Source organism: Oncorhynchus mykiss, chromosome 1 (genome assembly GCF_057628025.1).
Source record: "Oncorhynchus mykiss isolate SJ-2025 chromosome 1, ASM5762802v1, whole genome shotgun sequence".
Taxonomy (NCBI): Eukaryota; Metazoa; Chordata; class Actinopteri; order Salmoniformes; family Salmonidae; genus Oncorhynchus; species Oncorhynchus mykiss.
The window spans coordinates 44,703,619-44,717,114 of record NC_143022.1 but is presented as its reverse complement, the minus strand read 5'-3'; the positions used below and the strand labels follow the sequence as shown (position 1 = coordinate 44,717,114).

General features: G+C 40.9%; 1 long non-coding RNA gene across 1 annotated transcript in view; it reads left to right on the top strand.

The window, feature by feature from the left end:
* LOC149985512 (uncharacterized) overlaps nucleotides 1–2,911 on the top strand; it is a 114,365-nt gene extending 111,454 nt beyond the window's left edge. Inside the window, exon 3 of the long non-coding RNA XR_016495206.1 lies at nucleotides 2,778–2,911. This is a non-coding gene — a long non-coding RNA (uncharacterized LOC149985512). The remainder of the gene's footprint in view (nucleotides 1–2,777) is intronic.
* The last annotated feature ends 10,585 nt before the right edge of the window (nucleotides 2,912–13,496 follow it).

The following is a 13,496-nucleotide window of genomic DNA, read 5'->3' as shown; positions in this document are numbered from 1 at the left end:
AACCCCATGACATAATTAGATAGTGAAAAAACACGCACATTTCTTTCATTATTTCTTTAAACAATAAAAGTTAATTAACCAACATTTCAGAACATGGATATATAGCGTTTTGGAATGAAACTCTTCTACCCACTGAATAGAGAAGCAGATTAATGAAGTTGGTAAGAGTATGACCACTGACCAACTGGGCCAGTCAGTCACCTGTGTCTAAAGATGTTCAAGTCACTACAATACCCCAAAAAACTGGATTGGTGCAATCCCTTCTTTGTTTCGGCAAATAAAAAAAATCTGGAAATAACTTTTTAGTGTTCCTAAAATGTACACACCGTTATGGCCATGTATTGTTGGAAAACATCATTTTACGACTATAGTAGTACATTACTCTGCCATGAAAGTTATTTGCAAATGTTGTTTTAACCTCAGACTCATGTCCCTGAGTTTGTTATATCCTGTAATTTGCCTCATGTCAAATTGGCCCGTTTTGAGGCCTTTGTGATACAAAAGACAGATGTCATAGGAAGGAGAAAAGTCAGTAAGTGAACGGTGAAGCATAAACAGGTACAGTCTCTCACTTCTAATTAACCCCACAGTGGGAGACTGAAGTTCATGGCTGCCTGGCCATTCTCTAACGTCTACCTGACCCCCTAAACATGGGGTAATGGTGATAACACACACATGCACTTGTCACACACACTTAACACACACATACACTTACAGTCTCTTTCTCACTCACTTTCTTTACGACCTAATTACGGCACCAGTGGAGTAACCACTGAGTCCCAGTTCCCATAGTAACTATAATGTGCAAGCTTTCACGCTGTAAAAGTCCCCTTAATGACCCACCCACCTTATTTTATGGAAAATGCCTGCTTGTACGGTGCTGTGTGTGACAGAGATCAGATTTTACACAGAGTTCCTTGTGTGTCTTGGTCAGATGTTTTCACATTGTAGGAGTCTTCCAGAGGATCCCTGCAGAGCTCATAACCAGGGAGCTTTGTTTCCCAACAGGAAAAACACAGCTGACAAAATCACTTAACAGTCAATCACCCAGTTCTCTGCAGCATATTGAGCATTCAGAGTATCCAATACTTAATTATTCATCAACTTTTTTGGGCAATCATTTTTTTGTGTTTTGTGTTTAAATGTTTCTTTCCATGATTCGTGAAACACACTGTTATTATAACTGAGCTTTTAAAACAGAGAAGGCAAGTCACAAATGAGGTAGCTACACATTCATTCTGACTAGTTGTCCTTCCTTGCTGTGGCACTGGGCTGCGACCCCAGAGGGGCCTCCCTGATGTACTGAGGGTCCCCATGGACCAACACACTGTAATTACATAGAACTTAAGGGCCACTCTGAGAATCGAAACAAGCTGCTCTAGGCAGTGCAACATATCCAGTTCTAGTGTCACTAAGATGGAAGAAGTGAAGTTTATTTATTATATTTATTCAAGGGACGGCTCTTGGTAAGACCATCAAAATGTGTTTATTTGTTTTTAAACACCCTATGTGTTTACAATAACCCAGTGCCATTCCCCAGAAGTAATGGATCAAATGTGCATCTGTCCACTTTGTTACGGCACGCCTTTGATAGCATTAACCTGTGAAGTCAATCAAACATTATGCTTCGGCCATTTTTCTTTTGACTAAAAATGTAAACAAACGAAAAATCTAAAGGTGTATAAATTATTTTTGTATTCTCCATTAACAGGATAAAATGCGGATGATAAAACACGAGAACCGATCAGGCCACAATCACATAAACACTAAAGCGGCAAGGCCACATTATAGTAAATAGATTTGAAGCTGCAGGAGTTGGCACTTCTGAAGTGGGACAGTGTATTTGATCATCTACATCTACAGACTATCAGTAACATGTCAACTAACTATCTGCTAACCGTAATTCTAGCCCTAATCCTAACCTTCAACCTTATCCTAACCCTAACATTAACCCTTACCCTAAACCTAACCCAAACTGTAACCCTAGCAAGCAGTTGCTTGTCAACAAATGTATTGATTGTATGACGGACTATGCGGTCTATCCAAATAAAATGTGACCAACTAAATGACTGACATAACAATAGGAAAACTGCTGATGCACTACCCAATTTTGAATTTGCATCTTGTGCATTCTACTATTATAAAGTTGTAATAGTAAAATGCACAAGATGCAAATTCGGAATTGGGTAGTGCATCTGCAGTTTTCCTCTTGTTATGTCAGTCATTGCAGGGTGGCGGGTAGCATAGTGGTTAGAGGGTTGGGCCAGTAACCAAAAGGTCGCTGGTCTGAATACCTGAGGCTGAGTAACTGGCTTACTGGTGCTCTTCCATGCCGTCCCTAGGAGGGGTGCGTCACTTGAGTGGGTAGAGTCACTGACGTGGTCTTCCTGTCTGGGTTGGCACCCCCCCTTGTGCAGTGGTTGTGCAGTGGCGGAGATCTTTGTGGGCTATACTCGGCCTTGTCTCAGGATGGTAAGTTGGTGGTTGAAGATATCCCTCTAGTGGTGTGGGGGCTGTGCTTTGGCAAAGTGGGTGTGGTTATATCCTGCCTGTTTGGCCCTGTCCTGGGGTATCATCGGATGGGGCAACAGTGTCTCCTGACCCCTCCTGTCTCAGCCTCCAGTATTTATGCTGCAGTAATTTATGTGTCGGGGGGCTAGGGTCAGTCTGTTATATCTGGAGTATTTATCCTGTTTTATCTGGTGTCCTGTGTGAATTTAAGTATGCTCTCTCTAATTATCTCTTTCTCTCTTTCTTTCTTTCTCTCTCTCTCGGAGGACCTGAGCCCTAGGACCATGCCTCAGGACTACCTAGCATGACGACTCCTTGCTGTCCCCAGTCCACCTGGCCGTGCTGCTGCTCCAGTTTCAACTGTTCTGCCTGCGGCTATGGAATTCACCGGACCTGTCCCCGACCTGCTGTTTTTAACTCTCTAGAGACAGCAGGAGCGGTAGAGATACTCTCAATGATCGGCTATAAAAAGCCAACGGACATTTACTCCTGAGGTGCTGACCTGTTGCACCCTCAACAACTACTGTGATTATTATTATTTGACTATGCTGGTCATTTATGAACATTTGAACACCTTGGCCATGTTCTGTTATAATCTCCACCCGACACAGCCAGAAGAGGACTGGCCACCCCTCATAGCCTGGTTCCACTATGAGTTTCTTCCTAGGTTTTGGCCTTTCTAGGGAGTTTTTCCTGATGTAAGAAGGACTATATAAATACATTTGATTTGATTAGAATACCTGAGCCGACAATCTGAAAAATCTGTCGACGTGCCTTTGAGTAAGGCACTTAACTCTAATTTGCTCCAGGTGTGCCGTACGACTATGGCTGACACTGTAAAATAACACATTTCACTGCACCTATCTGGTGTATGTGACAATAGCATGAGTGTACAAAATATTAGGAACACCTGCTCTTCCATGACTTAGTCTGACCAGGTGAATCCAGGTGAAAGCTATGATCCCTTATTGATGTCACCAGTTAAATCCACTTAAATCAGTATAGATGAAGGAGAGGAGACAGGTTAAATAAGGATTTTTAAGTCTTGAGACAATTGAGACATGGATTGTGTATGTGTGCCAATCAGAGGGTGATTGAAGAAGACTAAATATTTAAGTGCCTTTTAACGGGGTATGGTTGTAGGTGTCAGGCGCACCGGTTTGAGTGTGTCAACAACTTCAGTGCTGCTGGGTTTTTCACGCTCAACAGTTTCCCGTGTGTATCAAGAATGGTCCACCACCCAAAGGACATCTAGCCAACTTGACACAACTGTGGGAAGAATTGGAGTCAACATGAGCCAGCATCCCTGTGGAACTCTTTCGACACCTTGTAGGATCCATGCCCCAACGAAAGGTGTTCCTAATGTTTTGTACACTCAGTGTATATACAGTGAAGTATAAATAATGGGGTGTGAACTGTCATGGACAGTGCTTGTGTCCATAGAAATAGACGTGTTGTGGTTATAAGTGAGGTTTAAAGGGGACATTATGTGATGCGAGTTGTGCTGCTGTGGAATATTTCTACTCCAGTTTGTGCTGCCCCTCTTGTCGCTATCTCTCTCTCTCTCACACACACACACACTCTCTCACGCTCCCTCTCTCCAGATGGGTGGTTGGCAGTGGCACGGCCCACAGAATGGGGATCGGAGCATGTGCATTGCGTGATGATGGAGGAAAAATGGCTGTGCTCACATTCCAGGACATTGCCTCTGGCAAATGATCATCTCAATAGCTTCTGGGTTCCAGTTGAAAGGTTTATCTGCCACCTTAGGCTCCTTGAGTCCTTGTCCCCCAGCTGCTTGTCAAGCTCCTGCCAGCAAGGATATGAATGAATACAACATTTGATTTGATTTGTTGTACAACTGGGTACGGTGTGGTAAAAATAGTATAGGATACTTATCTGGTAATGTATTGTAAAATATGTGACTTTTCTTTGGTGTGCCCAATTCTTATATATACTGAACAAAAATATAAATGCAACATGCAACATAAAAAAATAAAAAATCATATTAGGAAATCAGTCAATTGAAATAAATTAATTAGGCCCAAATCTATGAATCTCACATGACTAGCCAGGAGTGCAGCCATGGGTGGGCCTTGGAGGGCATAGACCCACCCACTTGGCAGCCAGGCTCACCCACTGGCTGTTTAATCAACTTCTTGATATGCCACACCTGCCACACCTGTCAGTTGAAAATTATAAATGCTCACTAACAGGGATGTAAACAACTTTGTGCACAGCATTTGAGAGAAATACCCTTTTTGTGCGTATGGAATCACAAGGGATTTTTTTTATTTCAGCTCAAACATGGGACCAACACTTTACATGTTGCGTTTATATTTTTGTTCAGTGTATTTTATGTTATACAGCATGAGGAACCTGAATTTTGACTTAACATGAAAAATGCTTTCTTGCTAAATGTCAGCAGCATGTTCAATGAAGCCCAAAGGCCCTAAAATGCCCTCAATTTTCACTTACCTCAGAGTACATTTGTGACCAATATGTACAATGGATATTACTTTAATGCTTTTTAAAGTAGCTTCCCATAGATTGAACGTCAACTAGCAGCATAGAGCGCCGTTGTTCACAAACAGCCTAATGTTAAAAACAGGGAAATTGAACTCGCTAACCATGTAATCTAATACAAGCAAATCCCATTTAAGAAGCTATATGAGCAGACTTGGAGAAGTCCCTATAGAGTTTTTAGGGTCGTAAAATCAAAGCCCTTTCCACCCTGTAATCAACAGTCAGTGTGAAAGCTTAACTCCTGAGTATACGCTCAGAGCCACTGGACGTTGACACACTCCCAGAACGGGAAACACATTGACATATGGACATTCACTAAAGGATCTAGAGATATTAAAGATACACATAGTTATAGATGTTTTGCTACTATTCTTTGTGTAACTTCATACCACATTCACCAACACCATATACAAATAAGAACATCAACATACTTTAAAAGCCCAGTGCAGTCAAAAAAGTGATTTGTCTGTGTTATATATAGCCACACTATGAGGTTGGAATAATACTGTGAAATTGTGAAGAAAAAACAATGATAATGCCCATTTAGTGTAAGAGCTGTTTGAAAAGACGGCCTGAAATTTCAGCGGGTTTTGGTAGGAGGGAGTTGTGGCCTTCCATGATGACATCACAATGCAGTAAATTAGTTAATTAGTAATAGACCAATAATTTTTTATATTTTTTATTTTACTAGGCAAGTCAACAAATTCTTATTTTCAGTGACGGCCTAGGAACAGTGGGTTAATTTTCTTCAGTGGCAGAACGACAGATTTTTACCTTGTCAGCTCGGGGATTCGATCTTGCAACCTTCCGGTTACTAGTCCAAGAAAGGAAGAAATAAGAAAGGAGTTTCAAACCTCTGCCAATAACAGCTAAGTTTCAGTTTTCCACTCTCAGACAGTCCTAGCAAAATTATTACTTGAGAAATTCCTTTTTGCTAAGAAGCAATTTTTGTATTATTTTTGACAATCCTACTTGAAAACAAATCATAGTAAAGTACTTAATTGTTATCCAGAAATGACTGAATATAGAGAAGACAAAACATCTGCATTCAACCTTTAAAGTAAACAGAATTAGACGTAGTGTACAAACAGAAGGGTAGAGACAGTATTACTGTCACGCCGTCAAAAGAAGTGGACCAAAGTGCGGCGTGGTGAGCGTACATTTGATTTTAAAATGTCACCAACAAGCGAAAGCCACAACCGTGACATTTACAGGGCTAAGTGCCACTAACAAAGTTAACTACCCACACTGAAGGAGGGGGGGGGAAGGGCTACCTAAGTATGATTCCCAATCAGAGACAACGATAGACAGCTGTCCCTGATTGAGACCATACCCGGCCAACACATAGAAATAAAGTAACATAGAAAACAAAACGTAGAATGCCCACCCCACATCACACCCTGACCTAACCAAATAGAGAAATAAAACGTCTCTCTAACTTATTATAATCAGATAACTAAGCTATGCACCAGATGTGATATAATTGACTTCTCTGACTGGCCAGTCACTCCCATCAGCGGTGATGGAGATCTGTGTTGCCACCAGCTGTGATATAGGAACATCATCACCACCATATCCCCTGGGCCATGCAGGAGCTGTTCTCTGCTGAAGGGCTCTACTAGTGAACCCCCGATTCAAGCCTCCCTGCAGTAACAGTGACAAGTCAAGATATTGTCTTTTTTTTATGGTCCTGCGCTGCACTCAGCATCTATATCCGTGCTTTTGACATGAGATAACAATTGATTGAAAACTGAATTGTCAGAGGCAGAGCACGTCATTTGAAGGACACTTGGTTAGACAGCCAATGTATCATGAAGTACAATTTAGGCTACAGCACAAGCCTTCTATGCTTCATTTTGTTCATTCCTTTGCCAACACCATATTACAGTTTCTCTGCTAAACGGGAAAGTTATGGTGTGGTTATGGTTTATGTACATTATAATATAAAAAAGGACATCATGTGTTGTCTACATCACAACCAACCACACTTGAGGGAGAGAAAACAATTAGGCTATCCCACCCTCTGTTCTTTACAATCACATGCACTTTCCGCAGATCATAAAACATAGTTATCTCTTTCATAGAAGCAATGTTAGACTTTATGTACTCTGAAAGATTTAGAACATGTTTTGTAAAATGCCACTTATTTTGCCAGACTAAAGTTTGTGACCATAAGCAAAGCCATTTGTTTATTGAGTTGAATAGGCTGATGAAAGCAGCCTGCCTATCTCTAAAGGGTCACTCATCTCTCATAAGTGAACACTCATTAAATCCGTGTCCGAATTAAGAAATAATAGGATTGTACTGTGAAATATGCAAACGAAAAACATATACCCGCAATCAACCATAGAAATATACCCCATAGATGGCAGTTCCCATTCAAGTCAGGACTGGCATACATTGCTCGTGCACACATGAGTTTCACAGTCAAATTGCCAGGGTAAGAGGTTACAAAACCCTTCTGTGAATGATATGTCTATGGCCACACTGCAACAAGCTGTAGCCTATATTTGTTGAGCATGCTGCCCAAACTGTGGCCTTTCTGACATTAGGCATACTGGTAATTGCAAAAATAAAGGAGGCACTTGAGTAAACAAGGGATAGAAAGTATATGTTATGTTGTGGGGTGTATTTTCCAGGCATGGTTTAGGTCCACTTGTAGAATCTATGCCAAGGCGTATTGAAGCTGTTCTGGCAGCTTGTGGTGGTGCAACGTCCTTTTAAGACACTTTATGTTGGCGTTTCCTTCATTTAGGCAGATACCTGTATGTGCTTGTGATAAAACGTAATAAACTATTGATTTTATGTGGCTAAATTATGCTCTCTGGTGTATTTTGAACATTGAGAGCGAGCTCCTGTGTGTAACGTCTGCTTCCAACTCACACGCTCAAACACGTAGATCCCCTGAACGCAGCTCACTTTCCAGTTCACACTGTCAAACACATAAATCCCCTGAACTCAGCTCACTCGCCAGATCCCATTCACCTGAATTCTAATCAGCTGTTCACACACCTGTATGTCATTATCACATAGTATTTAGTTAAGGTCTTTGCATCCTGTCATTGTGAGGTATTGTTTGTTTTGTGACACGCTTCTTTCGGAGAGCTGTACTCTTCCGGTGTATGATGTTTTTTTTGCCTGCCTCACTAATGACGCCTTTTGCCTATTCACTGCCTGTACTTTAGCCTGTCGGATTTCCTGTTATCAACCTATTGCCTGATCTCCCGGACTAAGTTGCTAGTCTTTTCCCTGCCTGTACTGTTGCCATTTTGAACCCCCTGTGTAGGACCTTCTGCCTGCCCCTGGACCCAGCTACCTGCCTCCGCCTGTGGTCCTTTGCAAGAAACACCTGCTGCCCCCTGCGCTTGAAACCAGCTCTCTGTCTCCCATTATGTTCATTACACTGTGGTTGGATAAAAATTATAATAATGAAAAAAATTACATAATTGAAAATAACATAATTTGGGCTGTAATGAGCCCCAACATTCGAATCATTAGGTCATCACACCATACAGCTACGGTCGCTAATAATTGATCAAATCCCAGGGTGGGACACTTTTTGGCCTGGGGACATTATTTGGCATGACCTCCTCTCCTCCCCCATCTGATGATTAGCAGAGCACTACAGATAAACTGTGTACTGTATATATAATATATACAGTGTACATTTCCTTGACATTGAGACTGGTGTTTTGCGGGTACTCTTTAATAAAGCTGCCAGTTGAGGACTTGTGAGGCGTCTGTTTCTCAAACTAGACACGCTAATGTACTTGTCCTCTTGCTCAGTTGTGCACCGGGGCCTCCCACTCCTCTTTATATTCTGGTTAGAGCCAGTTTTCACTGTTCTGTGAATGGAGTAGTACACAGCATTGTACGAGATTTTCATATTCTTGGAAATTTCTGGCATGGAATAGCCATCATTTCTCAGAACAAGAATAGACATGAGTTTCAGAAGATAGTTATTTGTTTCTGGCAATTTTGAGCCTGTAACTGAACCCACAAATGCTGATGCTCCAGATACTCAGCTAGTCTAAAGAAGGACAGATTTATTGCTTCTTTAATCAGAACTACAGTTTTCAGATGTGCTAACATAATTGCAAAAGGGTTTTCTATTGATCAATTAGCATTTTAAAAGGATACATTTGGATTAGCTACCACAATGTGCCATTGGAACACAGGAGGGATGTTTGCTGATAATGGGCATCTGTACTCCTAATGTATGTAGATATTCCACTCAATATCAGCCGTTTCCAGCTACAATAGTAATGTCTACACTGTATTTCTGATCAATTTGATGTTGTTTTAATGGACAAAAGATTTGCTTTTCTTTCAAAAACAAGTACGCTAATAATGTCTACACTGTATTTCTGATCAATTTGATGTTGTTTTAATGGACAAAAAAAATGTGCTTTTCTTTTTCAAAAACAAGTACATTTTTATGTGACCCCAAACTTTTGAACGGTAGTGTACATAAAAATGAAAATAATTCAGGCCGTAAACCCCTGCATTAATCCGGCCTTTGTTTGCATGCACAGTGGTGTGGTCTACTTTTATACATAGTACTGTCTTACAGTATTTGTCCCTGTGAGCAAACACACTACAGGCAGCAGCCAGGACACATGTTGTGCAAAAAGGAACGGTAGACTTTATGAAGACTTTGGTTTACAAAGGTGCTGAACTTTAGTATGTACATACAGTAAGTGATGGTTGTACGACATTACACCATAAAATTCTTCCCAGTACTTTATCATTTGTTTTAATGGATTAGATTGCAACCTCTTGCTCAACAAGCAAACCTCTGGATTAATGATGTAGTAGCACTCGGGAATGTCTGGGCTTATTCAAGGTCCCCAGCCATGTCTGTGGGCTGACGGAGCCTCGGAGGACATCTTGCACCTGAGTCTCAGCCAGTAAGAGGGGAAAGCCACCGCAGTTACAACAATAAACACCGGGTGATTGGACGACAACTGACTTCAGACAAATGGGCCATGCCTGATTGGCTCTGATTGAGCTAATTAAAGTCTGTTTGATATGAGGGTTTAATACATGGTGACCATGGTGACCTGCTTTTAATGGGAGAGTGGTTCACAGAACCAAACTAAGGAGGTAAGAATGGAAGGAAAAGCTGATGATTATAACAGTGAGGTCTGACTCTACCTCGTCAGTCACATGTTGGCCTAGCATAGATTATAACTATGATGAAAAAAATATATAGTATACAAATATAGTATGTACACCTCTCATCATCAGTCCTTTGCAGAGGGCACATACTGTGAATATATATATATATTTATTCATCTACAAGGGCTCCCAAGTGGCTAGAGGTGTCACTACAGGCCCTGGTTCAATTCCAGGCTGTATTACAACCGGACGTGATTGGGAGTTCCACAGGGCGGCGCACAGTCGTCCAGGTTTGGCTGCGGTAGGTCGTCATTGTAAATAAGAATTTGTTCTCAACTGACTTGCCTTGTTAAATAAAATAATAAATACTGTAACAAAATATGTTCACTGTATGTGATCATTCATGCAGGTAGATAGATTTTTAGATACCCATTCAATCTGTATCACAGAATTCCCTTGCCATACCCTGGTTGGGAATGCATTTCAGTCGTACTGACTTCCAACTCATACAGTTGTGGGAAACCTGCCAGCAGAAAAGATGTAGTGGGATAATGGAGTGTTGTAATGCAATCACTTCTCCATTAAAATGGGCCCATACAGAGGCAGAAAAAGCCTGGCATGGTTAGCTTGATTTACAGTAAATCAGGAGCAGGGAGGGAGATTCCCGTTTTGCATGGAGGATTTCCACAGAACGCCACTGTAACCCCACTGTATATTGTAATTCACATCTATGCCAGTGGCCACCAGTCATGGTCCTTCCACTACAATAAGCTTCACTACAGTAATAAATACTACACTGTATACCAAGTATACCCCCCCAGCCTCAATTTGTCGGGGCATGGACTTTACAAGATGTCGAAAGCGTTCCACAGGGATGATGGCCCATGTTGACTTCAATGCTTCCCACAGTTGTGTCAACCCAGCAGCGTTGCAGTTCTTGACACAAACCGGTGCGCTTGGCACCTACTACCATACCCCGTTCAAAGGCACTAACATATTTTGCCTTGCCCATTCACCATCAGAATGTCACACATACACAATCCATGTCTCAATTGTCTCAAGGCTCAAAAATCCTTCTATAACCTGTCTCCTCCCCTTCATCCACACTGATTGAAGTGGATTTAACAAGTGACATCAATAAAGGATCATAGCGTTCATCTGTATTCACCTGGTCAGTCTATATCATGGAAAGAACAGGTGTCCTTAATGTTTTGTATACTCAGTATATATTTAGTGGGACTAAATTTACAGTATATTCCTTTCTGTCAGTATCTGAACCTAAGTACCCTTCTTTGTCTTAATTTTACTGTCTGAATGAAAGCTGTTGGCTCCTGAAGTTACAGTTGGTAGAGGCTCCATGAAGAGGTTTTAAGTGAACTGTCATTTGACAATGTTTTTAAAGAAATGGCGACTGATTTCCACTCAAATGGTTCCATCCATGTGTTGTTTAATGGTTATGCTTTTTAGATTTGTCGAGGATTGTAGAGGATTTCTGTTTCACATAGTGGATCTGATTCTCACGCTGATAACAATGGCTTTACAAGTAGCAGTACCATGTTAGCCAACAACAAGGCCAGATGTTAACACACTTCATGGAGGAACGTAATTGACCAAAGGGAAAGTGGAAACAGACATGTAAATCAGTGTTGCTTCCTTTGTTACAAAGCCATGTGTGTCGTCTTCCAGCGAAGCCTGGACTGTGAGGCTTGGCAGCAGGACAAACCCAGCCTCCGTAACAGTCTCACAAGGGAAGTGGAAATATAGGCTGTGTTACATGCTCCTTGGGAACATCTAGGTACATGATGTCATAGCGAGACAGATAAGTAACAATATGGTCAAAGTCTGTTAAAATCCATTCCGTAAATCTTTATAATGTAATGTGACGTTAGTCAATGGTGTGTGCCATATCAATCTGAGCACTTTTCCCCACCAGGGTCCTCCAATAGGAAGGGCTAGGACATGAGCTAAACAAGCCATACTCCGGCAGACTGCATTCCGGATCCGGACCTAGACGCAGAACAGGGTTTATTACGGACCACGTGTCCCAACAAAGAAAAACTTGAATGTCCCAAAGGTTGTGAGCTCGAATCTCATCACAGACAACTTTAGCATTTTAGCTAATTAGCAACTGTTCATCTACTTACTACTTTTTAACTACTTAGCATGTTAGCTAACCCTTCCCCCAAACCTTTAACCTAACCCCTAATCTTAACCCTAACCCCTACCTAACGTTAGCGAGCTAGCTACCTAGCTAGAATTCATAACCTATCATACCTTTCGCAAATTCGTAACATATTGTACGTTTTGAATTTCGTAACATATTGTACTTTTTGCAAATGTGTAACATATAATACAAATTGTAATTCATAACATATCATTCGTGATGAGTGATGGACATCCACAAATGAATACATACCATACCAAACGCAATATATCATAATAAATTAGGTATCATGCATTTACGTACAGAATAATACGAAATGCTCGGAAACCAGGTTGTTGCAAATTGACCTATAAAGCAAGTATTGTATTATTGTATTGTATCTTCATGTCATAGGCCTAAATGGAAGTCAATTGCACGTTTCTTTATGTATCAAGTAGCTAAGTATTAACATATTAGTTAACGTATAAGACTACAGCAATAAAACATATGTCAAAACGAATTAGCATTAGGCCTTCATTGTGGTTTAGGTATAGCCTACTGATGTTGCTTGTGACAAAACACCGATAAATCACAGAGGCCACCAGACTGTTAAACAGCCACCACTAACATTGAGTGGCTGCTGCCATACATGTAAAAAATGTATCACTAGCCACTTTAAACAATGCCACTTAATATAATGTGTACATACCCTACATTACTCATCTCATATGTATATACTTTACTCGATACCATCTACTGCATCTTGCCTATGCTGTTCTGTATCATCACTCATTCATATATCTTTATGTACATATTCTTCATCCCTTTACACTTGTATGTATGAGGTAGCTGTTGTGAAATTGTTAGGTTAGATTACTCGTTGGTTATTACTGCATTGTCGGAACTAGAAGCACAAGCATTTCGCTACACTCGCATTAACATCTGCTAACCATGTGTATGTGACAAATACCATTTTATTTTATTTGTTATTTGACAGGAATAATCCATTGTTTAAGAATATTTACATTCCCTAAGACTCAACTCTCAAGAGTAATCTGTCAGAAATTCACTTTACATGATACTTTCAAATTGTTAAAACTAAACTGTAGAGTTTTGGAATAACGGTTCCTCCGAAAATTGAATTCCCAAATATGCCTCCCTGTAGACAGTCCCTGTAGTTATGCCGCGTTCCAGT